The following is a 20,745-nucleotide window of genomic DNA, read 5'->3' on the forward strand; positions in this document are numbered from 1 at the left end:
TTTGTGAACTTGAGCAGCTCCTCCGGGCGGCGGTGGGACGGTCAGACTGTTGGGGGACGGGGGACGGGGGGGGGGGGGGGGACGGGGGGGGACTACCGGAGATCACCGTCAGGGGACGCCACCGAGCACAACAAGGAAGAAGTGACAGACAAAGACCTATGATGGTTGACCTGGGTCACTTAATGAAAAGCTATATTGGGTTAAAGGCCATTAAGAAGGAGGCCTACATATTAGTTACTAATTCTAAATCCAATAATAAACATATTCAGAAGGTAGAGGGGAGTTTTATAACTTGACAACCTGAAGATATTTATTGGAAAAAACTTGATTATTACCTCACATATTCTATATACCCAATAAGGCTAGACAAATACTTTTTTTTTATTTTTATAATTACATAAATTACACACCATGTTTTTGCTTCACGATTTGCTGATGTTAACAGTAACTGGATATTGTAGAGAGAAAATTGAATCTCTCACTTAACGTAATTTCATCAGCAAACTTTGATCGTTAACTTTATGTTAAAGATGTCATAACAGGCCATATTTTGGATATAAAGACCCCAAGATTGAATTTATATGACTATAATGGGAAGGTTTTTTATTCATTCATTCTTGCAGTAGTCATGTTTTACTTCAACTGAAAATATAATTGGCAAATGATTACAAAGTACTAAGACTAGGGTTCCCAAACATTTGCATTTAAATTCATGAAATAAAAAGTAACAGTGCCTTAACATTTAAAGAAAGACTCGTTTTTAATGTCTGTTTGCTGCAGGGGTTTAAACACCCACAAACATATGTAATTTGCAGATTTGCTGAGAAGTCTGGCCATAAACTGACAAAACAAAAATCAAAAAACAAATACATACAAATACATAAAAATCTACAATCACACTTCAAATGCCAAATGCTTACATGATCTCACATTGTTTTACACAGCATACAGAAAAATAGGAACTGAACATTAATATTTAAGCACACTGCATTACTATCTATACTGCTGCACAATCTAGCAACATTTCAACATTCAATCATTCAATTCAATCATTTTGCCATGGGTTAAAGTACAACACTAGCCCAAAAACTAAGTGTGTGCTCTCTGTACTGTAAATTTGTCTAAATTTGTCTGATCAAGGCATTGCTGGAAGAGAGAACCGCACTCTCAGTGCAACGTGCTCAGTTTAATAAAGGTTAAATAGCACAGAGTAGTCGTAAGGCAGCTTTAACTGACGGGCTGCATTTCTCTCCAAGCTGGTTCCTCGCTCACTTTCTTTTGATCACACATTTCTCCACACTTTCTCTTCTCTGTCAAACCGCCAAACAAGACAAACTGTAGCATCAATGCCCGTACGAACCAGTCAATGTCCCTGGGAAACTTAAGCCTCTCGTTTCGGCCAAGCTAACCAGAGACCCTCTGCTCGACAACATCCCTGCCAGAGAAACAGTTCGTCTGATCCAGGCTGCTTCAGGGCCAGTTTCACCACCAGAATAATCTGCATCGCACATGCCAGTTGGGTCCACAGAACCTCGAGTACTCCAGCAGACTCGTTTCTACCCACCAACTGTCTGTTGCTGTTACCAAGATGGTGCCTGTGAGCCAAAGGAAGTGGACCCAGCAGAAAGCAGCCAGCTGGATGAGGCAGCAGACATGGAGGTGGAAGGCTGTGAGGAGGTGTGAGGGCCATCAGAGAGAATCCATTTGGACGCAATCGATGCTGAGCGACGCTAACTAATCAGCATCCGAACTCTTCTGTGATCAAAGGAAAACAGTGCACCAGTGTTCTCAGTCAGTGTTGCAATTTTACTTCATTTTTGTCATTTTAATTTGAATTGGCATGGCCTCATCTTGTTGTTACAAAAACACCAGCACATAAGACACACTTTCTTTCTTCCCTTTCATTTTTTTTTTTTTTGTGCAGAGATGTGAAGGAATAAATTACATCAGAAAAGATGCTCAGTTCTTATTAAAGCCAGGAAAACAGATGTCAAGACAGAACACAATGCCTGGATATCCATTATTCTTCTAAGATGAATATATTGAATATTCCACATTTTCCCCCTCCTCTCACTATTTTCTGTCACAGCTGTATTTTGTTTTCTCATGATTGCTAATTATACTATCATTATCCCATTAATATTATTAAAAAAAGCTATGATTACTGTAGTTAACTGATGACAATATAGTATAAACATTTTAAATCCCCCAAATTAAGGGTAATAGATTTTCGGTACTCTTATCAAACCTGCTCTAATTAATTTGACGGAATGACAGAACTACATTTGAGGATATATTTATCTAAACAGCTGTTTTTGATATCACATTTGACTTTGACTTCAAATACAAATTTCATTGTATAAAACATTTTTTAGACACCCAATGCTTTTATTACAGGAATGGGCATAGTGAACAGATTGTGGACCCTAATGAAAAAAGCCAATAATGAGTGCAGTGAGTATGAAGTCCCTAAAATAAAGAGAAAAGAAGAATTGCATATAAACTGATATAGGTCTATACAAGAATACAGATTTCTTTTATTTATAGGCCTACACAGCAGAGGTTTTGACCTGTCATAGAAGGAAAAGCACAGTTGGAGCCATGACCTTGAACCGGCATGAACAATCCCAGGGCCATGATACCGAAGCAGCTAAGTGGAATTAATTCAGCTGTTATTATTTGGGCCTGTGCTTTTTCTATTGAAAGATGTAAAATGTCCTTCGTGATTTAGGCCAAAGTAGTGTCCTTGTGTGCAAAGAATATTTCTGTAACAACAACTACAATTTAATTCAGAACCTCTTTCATTCTTCTTCTTCTTAGTTGGATTTCATACAAACAAACCTGTGCAGGTTACACTTGCCCAGAGCAGTGTCAATGCTGAGCTGAATATAATAGTATATGATTGAAATATTTGAATGGCATAAAATGCCAATGACTTGAATGCATGTATCCTTGGAATATTATTCACCAATTTTCCTCTTTTTTAGTGAGACCACATAGACCCAGGATAAACTATCCTGCAAAAAACTGTTATCACATTCTCATTTATCTATTGATTGTTCTGACTCTGCTTCATATCTGCTTCAATCTTGTTTTAACACTTTGTTTTATATCCTGCTTCTACTTTGCTATATTTTGTTTGTTTCATTTAATTATCAGTTATATTCATATATTGTTATATTTTTGAATATGTGGAAAATATATTGTCTCCACATTGTTTTATGACAAAATAAAACCAAACCAATCCACAGTCTTTACTCTAAATACTTCTACATGTTGCATGAGACTTGTTAACTTATTACATTTAATATTTACTTCATATCAAATGTTATTTGCTGTATCTGTCTATTTTGGTGGAGGAATCTCTGCTCTTGCTTTTCTTGTGGTTTTATCTTCCTTTTTCCTGTTACAGAGTTTTATTGTGCAGTTTGTTTTTATCCAAATCAAGAGTCTATGTTGTAGAGACTGTAAAGCCCTCTTAGACAAATTTATAATTTTGGGCTGTGGGCTCTAAATAAATATTGATCACTGACCATTGAATCCTAAAGATCAAAACTCCTGGAAAACATAATGCTGAGTTTTCCATGTCAAATTAAAAAGGCTGTGATCTTGCAGTTCTGCTGTCTCTGGACAGAGGGCGCTGCTAGATTAGATTTGAAAACAAATATATATATATATATATATATATATATATATATATATATATATATATGGTGATTCCTCTCTTCAAAATTCTCCCTTTTATCCTTCAATTAAAACAGAAAAGGAATCGAGATGGTGACTGAAATGCACTGTCAGCAAGCGAGGTATCAGCAATGAACCAAGAAGAAGCTGTGTAAGTCACGCTCAGAACATCATGTTCATTATTGACTCAATCATGGAGTTAAGTGTTGTGGAAGACGTGCCAACACACACACACACACCCATTCACACATAAGAACAAGTTATTCTGTTAAAATGACTCTCTACTTTAAACAGCAGCAGCAGTCTATTGAACCAGTGCAGCGTGAGTCTGCACATATTTGTGTGTGTGTGAGGAAGAGAGTGATGTAAGCACAAGCTTAAAATTAATCAAGATAGCAACACACTCCTTTCATGTAATTAGCCTAAAAGCCTTTTCATCAGGCTTGGAACAGCACTCGCACACAAACATTAATGGACCTTACTGGAGTCTGCTTATATCCACTAATATTCCACATTCACCTCTTAACACTACAGGAAAATGCATTTGTGAGATGGCCCCATTGTCTCAGTCTGCGTTTTTGTGTTTGTGTATGATTTATTTATATGCTAATGAATGTGGATGGCCATGTTCTGAGTTGTTTGTGTTTGTGTGTGTGTGTGTGTGTGTGTGTGTGTGTGTGTGTGTGTGTGAGAAAGAGAGAGAGAGAAGAAGGCAAGAGTCACTACAGCCGGAGAACAGATGGTGGAGGAGAACCTTGAAGACGTATGTCCGTTACCTTTCTGTTAAAAGTCATAACAACACAACTGTGGATCCATCCTGATCTATGTTTACCCTGCTCATCCTCTTCCCTGTTATTCCCACTTTACTCTGATGAAATATTGTTATTCAGGAACCCTGTCGGGATGCCTGTCTGACTTGAGGTACTTTGGCACCAAACACACCTTTCGTACCTGACTGAAATGCCAAATGCAGCTGTTAGCGTTGACTGACAGGCCCACACTCCAGCCAGCGCAACATGCTTCTCTTCCTCCTGTCTCTAATAGCAGTGCTGCAACTCATTGCTCGATGTCAGAGAGATGAGACGTACTGGGCGGAGTGGCAGTCAGTAAACAGGAGAACGCAACTTTTGTTCATTTTTTTTAATTTGACTGCTTTTGCAATGTTTAAGAACTATTCAGTTTATTACATCTAGGTCTTATTTTCATAGTTTTGGCCATAACAATCAAAATCAATCAAATCACTATGTGAAAGGGACCACTCACAGCGATGAACCCACAGAGAATTATCTCCTGGCTCTGCAGTGCAGCTCATTGTTTCAGTCTTACAGCCACAACTCGCCGCTCTCATCACCGACAAGAGCCCTAAGGATCCACTGTGTGCGACCCGCTCAGCACCAAAGGGCTGACAGACAAAGTTAGCAACTCTCTAGTGACCATATGAAGCATTTATAAACTGAACTATACATTTCTGTGAGGAGTTTGTAGACAATATGAATATTGAATATTGGACTTTCACCAGGTGGCCAGAAACATGAGTCCAAATGAAAGCTAATATTGCTCTGTAGATGCTGGATATTGAGACGGATAAGTGTTTGCTCACAAGTTCCCCATATCAACATAAAATGTGATGCGTCAGTGTTGCGCTCATCTGCCCCCAAGTGGCTAGAAAATTATCACAGCTTTAATTGCAAAGATCTGGGAGCTGCAAGTGTTATTTGGATTGTTCAAATCACAATTTGTCAAAGATAAATAGAGATGTTTTTACTTTTCTATAAGGAGTTTTACTGAAAGGCAGTTGTGCCATGTGCTTCTTCACTAATACACAATACTATATATACAGTGCAAGTAAAGAAGCAAACAAGGCTACCAAGAAGTAGGCTGTCTCTGATAATGTGACCTTCACTTTGACATGTTTGTTTCCCGCTGAAAGTCAATGTTGTTTTCTTCTGTTTTCTTTTATCCACAGCTAAAGATCATTCCCTCACCTTCACCTGTCACTTTTTGTGTCTACTTTCTCTTGATCAGAAAATGCTCATATGGGTCATTTTGTAATGACCCTTGTAAGATTAATTGATCTGATTATTTAACTACTGATATGAAATACCCCATTGGACTTCGTTGTAGTAATGATGCCAACCTATCAGCTCTCAGCAATTTCTCGTCAGTTGCATTTTATCATATAAAAACAGTTAAGTACGAAAATAAGACCCAAATTATAGTGAAGATGAGTTACCCTTTCATTGCATGTCTCTCACACCCAGCAGGAGCACACTTTCCAAAATGTATATTAGTCATCAGTAAAGGTTTGAATTAGTGCTGTAATGATCAGCCCATTAGTCAATAGACAATTAATAATTTAAGACAGTCTTTTCAAGGTAAACTGACTATGTTTGGGTTTTGGTATGCTGTCAAACAATTCAATTATGTTACCTTGGGCTCTGGGACATTGTGAAGGCATCTTTCATATTTTTCTGACATTCATACTTGATATTCAAAATGATTAATTTATCAATCTGAAATATAATTAGATAATCAGATAAACTGATAAAGAAATTAAATATTAATGATAATTAGTTATAGCTGTAGTTTGATTCAAATATGGTTTTAGGCTTGTGCCTGCTGTTGATCACTGTAATGATGACGCCTGAAAACATCCAAACCAAGCCTTGAATAGTTTTCCAGGTTGCCAGCAGGTGCAGGTCCATTGATTGCCCTTAGAGCAGAGATTCTGGCTAGCTCCTCACATAAATACAGGTGAACATGGTATTTCAACAGCTCGCCACCCACCAGCTTTTTCCTGTCTGCAAGCCAGCATTTTCCATTTTACACTTGAGGCATTTAGCTGTCACTCTTATTCAGAGTGAATTAGCCTGGATGGAACAGCAGAGTGAGCTTCAGTCGCTGTATGACTGAAATAATAAGCAAGTAAAAATTAGAAATGCAAGGTTGAGCCTCGTACTGTTACCATGCAATTTTCTTCATGGCTCTGTGGCAGTCATGTAAAGGCTGAAGTGCTTGGAAACGAAAGATGAAGGATTTTTCTTTTAAGAAAAAGTAAATGAAAAGGTTGAACAAGGAAGATGAAACTCAGTGGAGAGAAGGTGATGTGTCATGTGTTTCTTAGGAAATGGGCTTTTATGGAAATGGAGAGTCACTTTGCACATCTGATTGGTGAGAGAAGATAGTTCTTCAACAAAAAGACTGTGTGGTGTGGAATGATTAACATGCTGGAACTAAAAAAAAATGAGCTTAGTAAAGCAGAGAAGCTTTGTTTTGCTCACTGCTTAAGATGGCACACAACAATGAAAGATGGGGGACAAAAAAACATAAGCAAGGACTGCAGTCGTGCTAGATTTAATGCCCCTACACACCCATGACGCACTCACACAGGTGCCTCTGTTTAGTTTGACTGATAGACCTCTTTTCAGGACTTTGTAGACATGACTGTGCCTGTTTGAAATCTCAATCACGCTCCTAGTTTTGGTGCACCTGGATGAACTCAAACTTTATCATTCTTAAGGCCTCAGTATGCTTCAAATAAACTAGGTCATACACCTTGTTTTTCAACAGGATCAATCTCTCACACTGTGGCTTTTGGAAGGATATTTCTTTTCGTGTATGGATGCCTACATACAACCCTGCACATGTCCAAATTAAACATGATACACCATGATTGACAGAAGATAGGCACAGTTGCACACATGCATTTAAAATTAGATGGCAGGACATGTATATATTTGTTGCTTCTGTAGCCCATAAGCAGTTAATAGACCCAGGCACAGTACATCTGTGAAGAACCCCCCCCCCCCCCATCCTTCTTGTTCTCAGCCATGTGATATGAAGCCCAGTGAAAACAGCCACATCAAGAATCATAATTAGATAATGTGTACACTAGAGCCAACGAAAAGCAATCCAGCCACAACCGTTAGCCCACCTAGCATTGCCGTGATATGCTGCCCAGCAGTGTTGGCACTAAGCTAGCTAGCATCAGCAACATTTGTCGAACACATTCATAATATTGGTAACAGCAAGTTAGCTAAGTTATCATGCCTTCTGTAGCCAGTCACTAACGAAAACAGACATGTAACATTATGTAGATATTAAGTTACTTACCCATGGTGGAGAGGAAAAGGAGGCTCCGAGTCAAGCTGGAGCTCTTCAGCAGCATGTAGGGCTCTTCATCCAAAACCAGATCAGTGCTGGCTCCATGGTCTGACTGGGAAAGAAAGCCTTGGGTTGATCTGCTTGGACCATCCGCACAAATGACAGAGAGGGCCGTTAAAAATAAAACAACCTTTGTTTTGATGGTCCACGTAATGATCTGGATCGGAGCCGGTACTTCCCATGGCCAGTCCGCCTCTGCTCTGGGCTTATCTCTCTCTTTGTCAGAGACCCTTTTAGATGAAAAACGTGGTTTCTTTAGAAGAGGAAACTCTGGAAAGTGGCTTTCACCTGAAAGGTAATCACTGCACTGTACCATCTCACCTGTGGGCGGTCCCTGTGTGTTTATAAAAGTGGGGAGGTATGCACCAACATCGTAACTTCGTTTTCTGCTCTGGACGCAATTACTCTACAATATCTTCACTTAGAGAATAGTTGGGAGCTAACACTGAGCGAAATCCAGATGAATATGAATAATGTAGCTAACTATTGTCACAAATATGTTGTCCACAGGTAAGAGTACAACATTGAAAGTTATGGTGACAAAATACTGTATAAACTCTTGTAAACATGACAAATGTTAGTTTTGGCCGCAAATTTGTGAATTTGAGTTAACATGCTAGCATTATAAATGCTGTATGCATTAGCGATTAGCATTAGCTTTAGCATTAGTTTAAATGATTAGAATCAGTGATTATTTAGAGTCTTTAAAGCCAGCTCAGGTGTTTATTTAATGTATGCCAACCTCAACAGTTCATGTGGTGTTATTTAATAATGTTTATTGTGACCTATAAACAGTATTTCGTGTGTTGACACTGTGTAAAATATTGGTAGTAGAGAGGCAGTAAGCTAGCAGAGTTAAACCTGTCAGCTAGGTCTACCTAAACTACTAAGTCAAGCCAGGGAATGCAGTTAAAGTTACAATACGAAGTTTTCATCCTGTAAAACAGTTAATAAGATAGTTGTGTAAAACCAAAAGAGTTGTTCTCATACAGGTGTGAAAACATTGAATACATTTTATGTGTTTTGTATATTTGCAGATGGTGTTTAGTTTAGGTGCAGTGCACACAAATGTTTCCTGTTATGTACTCAGTATTCTGTATTATTATGAGGTCTGGACAAAATAATAAGTTAAGGTGATTACAGCCCAGTTCAAAGTTGAAGTTGATAGCAGAGTTGATGAACACAGAGTGAATGCCGAACAAAGATATGAACAGTATTGCTGACTACAGTTATAAAAATGTTTTGCACAGGTAACCTGTTTTCCATCCAGATGGTTAGAAGAGTCTTTGAGGATTCTGAAAATACCCTCAGTACAGTGGTAAGTGTATTTAAATGACCGTCTGAGTTTTTCAAACACTGCCAGTTAATTATCTTTTAGAGAAACCGGTGGTTACCTCTGTGACCTGAATGTACGCTAATACATGAGAGGCACAAACTGGGGCTAAGGTAGCCGCTGTAATTAAATGTGCCTCACCACCAGTCTGTAACGATTCCAAGGGAGATCAGCCCCCCACCTCAACCAAACACAGTTTCAGGTACTGTTGGATGATCCAACAAGCTTTTAGTTTGAAGCAGACGGAGGTCTACAGAGACTTTTTTCACTGCAGACATTTCAAGCTTGTCAAACAGAGGTGTAACCAATACTGTTAACGGTGTCTGCATTTCTTTTGTATGTTTAAATTCCAGAGCTCTGGTATAGACACCTTTTCACAGTAGACAATTTGGTATGCCATAGCAGGAAAAGCACAGGTGTGCCTGATAACATTAAAAACGACTGCATTCCATTTAGATGAGCCAGTTCCAAGGTCCTGGTATTGTGCACACTGGTGAACAGTCATAGCTTACTTAAATCTGTTACAGCTTTGCTTTTCCTGCTATGACAAGAAACCCTCTGCTGTGAAAAAGGTCTATTGGGCATGTTTACTGAGAGAAACGGGAAAGGACTCATCATTAATGATATTATTTCCAACTGTGCTCTTCCTGCTATGAGGAGTCAAAACATCTGATGTGAAAAAGTCTGTTAGTACATGGTGTTTGGTGTCATCACATCATTCCCAGTATAGCTCGGTAAACCTTCAACCTGAGCAGACATCTCATCAGCCAGAACAAGTGAGAACACCTGTGTGGGTGTGCACATTTCAGACTTACATGATAGCCTTTTAAAGGAATAGGTCAGATTTGGGGGAAGTTAATGTTTTTTTCTAGTTAGAAATCTCATGGATAGCTTTATTATATTTCTATCTGGAGTGTGAGGGTATCATCACTTATTTTCACTGATAAGACCTCCTCACAGGACCATGTGGGTATGTACAACGTGTTTCATTGACATCTCCCTGACTGTCTCATTAGTGTTTCTGCACCTGATTGGGTAGGACAATTTTCAAGAAATTACAAAAAAGTGGAAGAGGAGGAGCCGTGGTGGTGGAAAAAACGCATCAGCCTCTGATTTGTAATCCCGAGTTGGGCATAGAAAGAATTTAAGACGTAGACAATATCTCCCACATGGTGAACAGAAGACTGCACCAACTCTAATAGTTAGGTAAAAATAAAATCCAATATAAATTCTGTTACAATCCATTGTGTATCTATTGAAGCTATACACCGGTTTTGCTTCTGGTTTCACCTTGGTAACAAAAACCTACAAATACATCATTCAACAAAAGAGGCAAATTTAGGCTGTTTGTCTGGTGTGAGTACAAGGTTGCTACAAGGCGAATACAACCTTGTAAAAATGAATGAGTTTTCCTGTTCTTCCCAATCTGGTGACATTGTGTGAATGCAGCATTATCCCCCCTATTTAAAGGTACATTTCTTACCCTTGAATATTCACTCCATTTGCCAAGTCAGAGTTTGCTTTGTTCAACTTAAGCACATCTGCTGGGTCTGCCAAAAAAAACACTGCTGCACTGTGACTCTCTGGGAAAGGAGAAGTTGTTTTTCTAACGTGTACTTTTTGTACATCATCAATTCATAGTGTGATCGCTCTGATCAATATTTATCTATTGCACATATGAGCGCCATGACATCACATCCTTTTTTTAAGGGCAGAGTGCAGGGAGAAGTAATGTCACTGTACCGTAACTTCCTCATCAGTGTTGCTGCAGTCATAAATCGGTCCCATGATCACTTATTCACTACTCCCGTTATAATGGACATTTAATAGTTTACTCTATAGGGGGCAGTGACTTGAGATTTTGGACAATGATGGATCATCTTAGTTGCATGACTCTAATTTTCACAACTATAAATGTGTCACTTTGCTTTATGGGATTATTAACAGAAAGTAGCGTACATACCCATGACTTGTTCCACCACAGGGATTTTTAGGGCACGATAGAGCATACATTACACACTTGAATATTAGACACTCAAATAAAATAACCGACAGTTACTATCGTACACCATGTAGTAATTAGAGAGTGATTTTGGACACAGTAGAGTTTCTTTGACCCCCAGGTAATCACCAGCAAAGCACCACCAGACATTAACTTGAGCCAGGGGTCTAATCATCCAGAAGGATTGGAAACACCTGTGTGCAGGGCCTTTAATATTAAATGGGCCTTAATGATGGGCCCCTTACACAGTGGCCTTTTCAACCAACAGCTTGGATTTGAGGAAATTTTGCTCTTTTCTATTTTGAGAGTTAGACTTTTTTTTTTAAGGTGTGGTAAAAATTCATGGTGAGCTTTATTATGTCTCTGTGTGCAGTTTTTAAGGTATACTGAGAGGTTAGCACACCTGCCTGAATCATGCTTAAATCCACGTAGATTATGCTGATTTTTAGTGATTAGAGCATTTCCCAGGACAGTGTGGGCATGTGCAAAACATGCGTGATTGACATCTCCGTGACTGGATTTGATATCTGTGGTCAGTGATTCTAAAAGCAGACGATTAAGAGTCCATCGCAGTACAGTTACTTTAGCCCTCAGGTGTCTGGTGAGCATGTTTTATTTACAGTACCTTAACTTTATTTATATATTATGTAGAGACAACCTAACCATTTCAAATTGTTCATGTCGGTAGAGTACATAGAGTACTTCATGTCTGTAGACCATAAAACATTGTTTTGAAATTGTTTCAAAACTGAATTCTTAATATTCCCATTTATGGACATACTTAGACTTTCAACATTTTTTTTCTGCTGTCTTTATGTGAAGTGAAAAATATCTTTACAACCTAGAACTACTCTATAACAGTATTTAAAGTAATTATGACTTAAGAATTATGCTTTTTTTATTTAAAGACATCAGTGTCATTTTTATTGTGTTTTGGGTTTCTGGAAGCTTTACATTGTTCAGCTGAGTTAGTGCTGATCAAGGGATACCATGTGGGGTGAGGGCAGCTTAAAAGATGATAAAGATAAAAAAGCAATGCAAAGAATGACTAAACTGTGCATTTTGTCTACGTTCTTCACATTTCAATTTGTATGATCTCTTTTGAAAGGAATAGCTCAAATTTTGGGTAATTTTACTGTTTTCCTGTTATTTTTAGATGAGACAGTCTAATTGATATGGATAGTGAACCCCATGTTCCACCCACACAGGTGTTTTCATTTATTTTGACTGATTAAATCTCCTCTCAGGACAATGTGGGCTTGTAAAAAAACAAACAAAAAAAAAAAACCTGCTTTGTGTTTTGTTAATGTTGTTGCACCTGTTAGGGAGGGACAACTTACACCTTTTATCATTCTTAATCATGCATATATTGAGTAATTTCCAGCAGAGCTTCACCCAACTTCAAGCAAGGGTCCTACTAGCCAGAATAATTGATTTTACATCAGTCACTTTTCAGTCTTACATGGTGGCCCTTAAAGCTAGCTACACTAGCCATAATAACTACGGTGTAGGAGAAGGAGTTAAGGAGAAAACAAATGTTTGAACATCTAAAATAAAATTTCCCTTATTTTACCTTGATTTTTGAATTCACATTATTAGATAGGTAGAACACGTTGGCTAAATTTTGGCGTTAATAACCCAAGGTTAAAGTTTTGACTCCAGCTCCTTGACTCTAGAAGCACCTCCTTACATTTGCAAGCATGAAATTAGACAGTAGTGGATGGAAATGTGCATTTATTTGCATTTTCTTTTGCCAAATTTCTCTAATTGAATTTTTTAAAAATGTGCACCACATTTGGCAACCCTGTCTCCTAGAAATAACGTTTCTATACAACTAAACTGCAACAGCAAGTAAGTTTTGTAGGAAAAATAATTGCTGGCTGGATTATGTTTGTATGTTTTGAATGAATGAAGCGCTACATTTATTAGTCACCAGGAGGTGGTTTGGGTGGATGATTTATCTTTGGCTAAGGAAAGATCATGGTTTTGGTTAAATGTAAATAAAGACATTGTGCCTCTTATTAAACTGCCAGTGCATAAACATAACTATAAAATGTTTGATAATGCTTTAGCCTTATATTGCTATAGCTTATATTGCAAGATATTGATTGCAGTTATTTTGGTGGAAAACAGATAATCTGTGGAGATTTTACTCATATGTTCAGTGCAATGTGTTTTTGACTTGCCAAATAAGTAAATTAACAAAATATCATGTTAATAGATAACATAATCCAGTCACCATTACTTTCTGACTAAACGTATTTGCTGTTGCAGCTTAATCATACAAAAACATTTTTAGGCAATGGGTTGCATTTGGATAGTAACCGATCTATTGACTTCATCTGTCCAGATTTCCTCAGACCTTTTGTCTTATCAAACTGTGTTGTTGGACTTTTTAAATAGACCTGTAGGAAAAGGGCAAGTATTACTAATAAAATGAGCAATGGCTCCGTTCTATTGAAGTCCCAGTAAGAAATAACACTGTGACAATGACCCAGCATGCACAAAACCAGGACTCTGAAACTGAAGCAGCTAAACGATATTCATTATATTTTGATTATATACACTTTTGCTTTTCCTACTGTGACGTGTCAAAATGGCTCCTGTGGAAATGATCTGTTAGTAAACTGCAACTTTACATTAACTGACAAATTCTGGAGCCAAACCAAATGTAAACGTGTTATTTCAAACTCACCATGAGACATAAAAATGATCTACAGATATGATGAGAAGATTTAGGATTTGAAATCTTTCATGGTTAGAAGCCTTTTTTCCCACTGGAGTAGCTGTGGGTCTACTGTGTTAACATATCCTCTGTCAGCCATGACATTTTTTTAAACAATAAAATCACTAAATTTAGTCAAATGTTGTAATAGAGATGAAGATTTTGCTGCCTATGATAACACCCTGAGAAAAGCTGGACCAAGACAAAAGAGACTTAATGGTATCATGTCTAAATGAAACCATTTTCCATTGCAGTTTCCTAGTTTTACTTTGTATTTGACCAGAAAATGTTTTTTTATCGGTAGTTTAACCTGACCAAAACAATTTGGTCTGGTCCATGCAGTATTCGGTGGTATGTGAATAGAGTGAATTTATCACCTCATCCTCTCAGACTGTCTTGGCTAATCCAGAAAATTGAGAATCTTGTTTTTGTAACCTTCAGGTCGCTGCAGCAGGCGTTAACATGGAGAGAGGTGTGGAGGCACATGGGGAAGAGAACGTGGATCAGAGGGAGGTGAACGAGGGGAGATAAATAGGTGGAAAGACACATGAAGGAGAGACAGAAGGTGAGGTGGACAAATGACATTTTTATTTTCACCTCAGAGAGGGAGAGAATGAACAGCTGGCTCCTCAGACACACACACACACACACACACACAAACACACACACACACACACACACACACACACACACACACACACACACACACACACACACACACACACACACACACACACACACAAAAACACAAAAACACACTTTCCTCCATCTTTCCATCCGTTAATATTCATCTGAGATCATGTTGAGCGCCAAGCAAAGAGATCATGATTTTTGCATAATGGATGTATTTGTGAAACTGTGGGTGAGCCTGTGTGATTCTTTCTCTCTCTACGCTTTTCTACATCACCTTCACTAAAACACTGCTCGCTACATGCACACACACACACACACGCACACACACACACACATTCACACACATACAACTTTGTCTGTGTGGGTGTGTGTGTGTGTTGTGTGTGTGTGGTAAGTGTTATTTTTGCCTCCACTATCTGAAATAGCATTTTTGTTGTCTTAGCCTTCAATCCTGTGTGCATGTGTATAGTCGTGTGTGTGCGTGTATAGTTGTGTGTGTGTTTGTGTGTGTGTGTGTGTGTGTGTTAGTGTGTGTGTGTAATGAGGAAAACTGCCATTTGGGAAAACCAATTACTACAGGTAAATAATATAACCCCTCGCCCCTTTAGCCAAACAATGAATTTATAAAGAGGAAAAACCTCCTCTTACACACTGGTGCACAGCAACACACAGTGGTTTTGGTATACTTTAGAGCACATGGCATTGACTCACAATCATTCATTACCCTTAATACAATCATAAATTTTACCTTGGAAAATTAACCTCAAGCCCTTATGTCTTTATCTCTACGATCTGCTGGTTTGTCTATGAGGTTCGGTAAACATTGCGCGCTATTTGGTTTCCTTGTAAGTCCTCACAAGTTCAGATAAACCCCATCGCGTGCACACATACACACATTTCCCCCTGAGACTGAGTGTAATTATGAGTTTGGCCTGGAATGGTTTGATAACTAATAAAACTGAGATTTCTTGGGAAAATAAGGAAGAGAAAATTAAAGTGTTGGAGTGTACAAATTCTAATTAAAATAATGCAGAGTTTATGGTGTGCAGGACACAGAGAGAGAGAGAGAGAGGAGGAGGGGAGGGAGAGCAGGGAATGAAGAAGTATTGGCATTAGAGCAGGAAGGGAGAGGGGAGGGACACAGTGGGTGAGGAGGGAGGTTTATCATATTTTCACAGGAATTTCCTCATTTAAAATCTTCATTAGGTGCTCCCTCACTTTATATTTGTTCTCAGCTCCTCCATCACGGCACAGCAGCCTCTGGTCCTTGGCTGTGTGGTGCGATATACTCTGCCTCATTGTGTGCGTACATGTGTGTGCGGGTGTGTGCGCGCACGCACGCCTGCGACAGTGTGTGACAGAGCGAGCAAAGCCTGCATGTCCAAGTACGAGTGCATGCTGGCTCCTGATTATCCTTTGAGTTTATTAATTACAACTCTTTGTCATTCATCCAGGTTCTATCAGTCGCCGCACAGAACACTTTTCCCTCTTCTCTGTCATCTTTTTCTTTAGTTTCATTACGTTTCTGTCCCCGCTCCTCCTCCTCCTCCTCCCTCCTCCCTCCTCCCTTTCTCACCAGAGGAGCAAACACTGGTTTTGCATCAAAGAACAGGACACTTTAGTGCGTGAACAAACAATTTACTCTTCTCCACAGTCTATCTCTTGCAGCTGTCACTCTAGGACAAGCCTGTTGATTTGATCATCTTTTCTTCTCTGTAAATAGGCCTGTCTGGCTTTAATCATTTAACACACATAGGCATAGGTATAGATCTTAATCTGAATAATCCTGGATTACAACTCAGCTAGGAGACATTGTATGTGAGTGTGTGTTGGTGTGAGTTTGTCTGATATTTGAATGAGTGAGTGTGTGGATCTTTTTGCAGCTTGTCGGTGTCACTTTTTATTCTTTGTTCTTTAATCTGATCCCTATTAGCTTCCACCAAGTGCTAGTGCTAGTCTCCCTGAGGTCCATATAAACTAAAAGGAAGCAATTTAAAGATCACACGGTTTCAATAGACCAAGAAGAGGCAGGAGAAACAGAAAATAACAGCACTGGTGGTTTATTCAAATACTCAAAACTTACCATGTTTAAATTTTTTCTGACAAGCGACCTCTGGTTTTTGTGCACATAATGACATAAAAGTAAAAAGACGTTAAAAGTGGAAGTAGTGTGACATTATAAATCGATAAAGCCTCTCAGAGATGGATGGTGAACAGACTTGTTGGTTTGTCTGAACCATGACCAAACTTTCTGAAATTTAACCAAGTAGTTTTAATTGCCTGCACTTGGCCAAACATTGAAAAGTGTCAGATCAGAGAACCAGTTTTTTCATGGATCATTAGGAAGACAAAAATAAACACGTCAAAGGCTGAAAAAATAATAGTTATAACAGAATGAAAAAGTAGCAAACCATCACAAATGAACAAAGTAATAGGATCTATTACACACCTGGTGGGCAGATGTGTCAGAAAATGAAATGATACAAAAAGATACTGTTCGGGCATCAGATTCACAATATGTCAATATATCTCAACATCTGAACATCTTTGTCTAATTTTAGGGCTTTTTTAAAATCAAATATTATGTGAAATTATCTCAGGTGTTTGTAATTTGACTCAGTTTGACTTATTCTGCAGCCAAACCAAAGTTTTATTTCCTGGGTCAATATGACAATGTGACATAAAAACATCATTTAGATGTTAAGATGTCGCGATGAGAAGTTTTAATATTTGAAAGTAGTGCAGTTTTTCTTATTATAAAATCACTGACAAAGGGCAAATGTTAAGTTGTTTCCACTATAGTACATCTACTACTGTAATGAAGTACCATGGACCTGACTTGGGACTAATTTTACAGATGTTCTTTGTTAACTATTGGTGGCGTAATTATCTCAGGTGTTTGTGATCCAGCTCCTTTTTGACTGGCTCGATGTTCATATCACGAACAATAAAACAAAAATCTGTGACTGAAATGATGCATTTTCCATAAAGTTAGTGCTGACAGAAGTTAGCTCAAACCCGAAAGCATTTATGTGAGGTGTTATTAGTTTTTGTTTCTGTGGCTTTTTGTCAGAAAATGTACTTTTAAATCTAAATTATGCTGCATATTACCGGCAGAAGATGGTCTACAGAGAACACTTCAATTCGTTTATGTACATGGCACAACAAGACGTGCTGTGCTAACCTGATATGTGACCAGTTTATAACCGGTGTATTCTAGTTTTTCACAATGCAACTGTGGCATATTATTTCTGAATGACATTTTGCACAAATAACATAATTTATGCAAATTTGAATTTACCCTCCACAGTTAGCTATGAATGTTGTTCTCACAGACATTAGCTCAGAAAGAACAATGGTGAACTAATGTGGATGGTTGCTGTTAGTTTGTGTGTGCATATTCATGTGCAAATGTGTGTGTGTGTGTGTGTGTGTGTGTGTGTGTGTGTGTGTGTGTGTTGTGTGTGTGTATTACCCTCTAAATACTGCATGTAATGTGGCAGTATATTTGTATAGATGGAATGTGATGGTATTTGTTTTCATTTAGAGCTCTGACATTTTCATTTTTGAGAGAGCTGAACAAATCAGTTTTTCTCTTTTTTTCTTGCAAACTTCTCGTCTCTGACAGCCTAATACTCCACTTTAATAACGCCGAAAGAGGATTCTTTGTGCACATAGTTGAAGTACTCAGTGTGTGTGTGTGTGTGTGTGTGTGTGTGTGTGTGTCTATTTGTGTGGAACTGTGTGCCACATATAAACTCACATATGACCTCTTTCTCCTGTCTGCTCTGCAAAGGCTTCAGCTTTCTTGCATGACTGAACACACACAATGCAGCTGTCCAAGTAACCAAAACACACCAGTCCATGACCCACATGTCTGTTATTGGTGTCTGTCGCCAACCAGGCTGCACACACACAGATAAACAAACACATGCATAAAAACATCGAAGACTCAGAGATGTCAGTGACAAAAACGGCCAAACCTGTGAGAGTTGAGACTGTGTCAATATTGTATGACACACAAATATTTTTTAATTAACATGCAAATTAACATGCATAATGGTTCAAGACTGATATGATATTACACCTACAGCTAATGATTATTTGCACCATTCATTAATCTCTTGAATATTTTTCCGATAAATTGTTCATTCTATGGAAAACCAAAATAAAATTTTGCTGAGCTGAAGGAGGCGTCCGAAGTCCAAACACCCCCCAAAATAACCCTCAGTTTACGTTGATATATGACAAAGAGAAAAGCATTTTTTCCACAATTTTTCTTGAAAAACAACTAAAAGGATTAATTATTGTAGATTATTTTTCTATCGGTCAACTAATTGATTAATTGACAAATCACTTCAGTTCTGACATGAAATAACTATACCTCAGGCACCATTAATCCCTGACTTGAAGTCAGTGTACTCTGCAGCAAAGTGGCTAAAAGTGTTTTGATATAAATGCAAATAAAGGCTCTCTTTATACCTATCTTTATTGCCTGTCACACACTTGAGGATCAGCAGGTCGATCTTGAACCCAATTTGTCTCCTGATAATCACAAAAGCGACCCAATTTCAGGCTGGTCTTAAGTGATTATCTTCACAGATGATCCTAACTTTCCAGACACAAATGCAGACCAGTTGTGACCACACGGAATTCAAATCATGCTCATTTAAGTGTAAACTATTTAACAATTTGTGCAATCCTGTGCTGTGAGAGTAACACCAGCTGCTTCATATACAATTCATCCTTGATGTTAAGTGTGCTGCTCTCAAGGTTTCAGTCATATAACACGTTCTTCATCAGCATTTGTCTAGCTGTAATGGAACTGTAGATATTCATATCGGCATTTTGTTTAGATGACACCTTGGTAATTCAACTTGCTATTGAAGATCATTTGATATAAGTGAGAGCTCCAGAACAATTATGGACCATGTGGTGAGATTGTTCTCTCAATTTTGATTTTATATTTTAGCATATTTGGTGACGTTTGAACACATGGGACTGTCAAAGGGGGGTGAGGGTGTACAGTATTGCGATTTTGTTGAAATAGGATCAGGTTGATTTTTAAAGTGACAGTTTGAATTTGTTAAAATATAATTTTTTTGAAAATGTGATAGCCCTCGTAAATATTACATCATTTTCTCTTCAACCTCCTCTGTGGCTTTGCATGTTATCACAGCCGACTGTCGGTTAGTGGGACAGTGTAAAACTGGCTGCTTTAATGTGTGTTGTGTAATTTGTCGCCCGTGTGCTCATATGCACACGCATGTCTTGGTATATGTGTATGATACAAACAAAACGGGATCCCACTTATAAAAACTACTCCATAGCACTACAAGTGGTCATAAACTCCCAGGATACCTTTAAAATACATATTAGTAAGTTTGTTTGTTATATATCAATGAATGAATGAATCAGTGAATCAATTAATCAATCTTTTGTCTTATTTAAAAAGGCCAACAAGAATAATTTCAAAGATTTTTAAAAAATCTTTGCTGAGCTTTAAAAAAAAAATTCAGCATCTGTTTTATGGACTTGAGATCATGTAGTTATATTTTACTTATTCAGTTCAACCCTTGAAAATTAATAAAGAAATAAAAAATAAATAAAAATGACCCATTTACATAAATAGTACATGAAGTAGATCATTCTTAAAAGACCATATGGAGTGACTGAAGGCAAAACCTCAAAACGTAATCATGGCTTTAATCAATTAATGTGTGATGTTTTGTTTTAGTTACATAGTCTTAAGTGATGCTCTGATGACAGAAGAGCAAAAACTGGTTTTATGTAGGGACTCATTTTTTTGACATTCAGAATATGAAGCAGTCTGATGTGTTGTATATAGACCCTGCAAAGTTTACCCAGCATCCTTTATGGTTACTTCCTGTAAAGTAGCTGTTGAATAACATCGAGCTTCTGTATCTATATATCTATTCTTATCAGTGCTCTTCATTAAAACTGCCCACTCGCTTGCTTTATTATATATATAGTGTACAGTTTACTGATGAAGACTGAACATTGCATTGACACTTTTTTGTTCCTTAACTTCCTCCATATGTTTGAGTTGTAAAAATATGATATATATACTCAGAACATATTGGATGTATTTACACCTGTGTTCACTATAATTATAATTTAAAGTCCCGGTGTGCATGAAAATAGGCTGTTGTCAAGATGTGAAATGCTTTCCCATTTAAAAAA

General features: G+C 38.0%; 1 long non-coding RNA gene across 1 annotated transcript; it reads left to right on the plus strand.

Moving 5' to 3' along the window:
* The first annotated feature begins 8,279 nt into the window (after positions 1-8,279).
* LOC130165034 (uncharacterized) lies at positions 8,280-14,563 on the plus strand. Its single transcript, XR_008826700.1, has 3 exons — positions 8,280-8,358; positions 9,099-9,166; positions 14,350-14,563. It is a non-coding gene; the product is annotated as an uncharacterized LOC130165034 (long non-coding RNA).
* The last annotated feature ends 6,182 nt before the right edge of the window (positions 14,564-20,745 follow it).

The sequence above is a fragment of the Seriola aureovittata genome, chromosome 3, assembly GCF_021018895.1.
Source record: "Seriola aureovittata isolate HTS-2021-v1 ecotype China chromosome 3, ASM2101889v1, whole genome shotgun sequence".
Lineage (NCBI taxonomy): Eukaryota > Metazoa > Chordata > Actinopteri > Carangiformes > Carangidae > Seriola > Seriola aureovittata.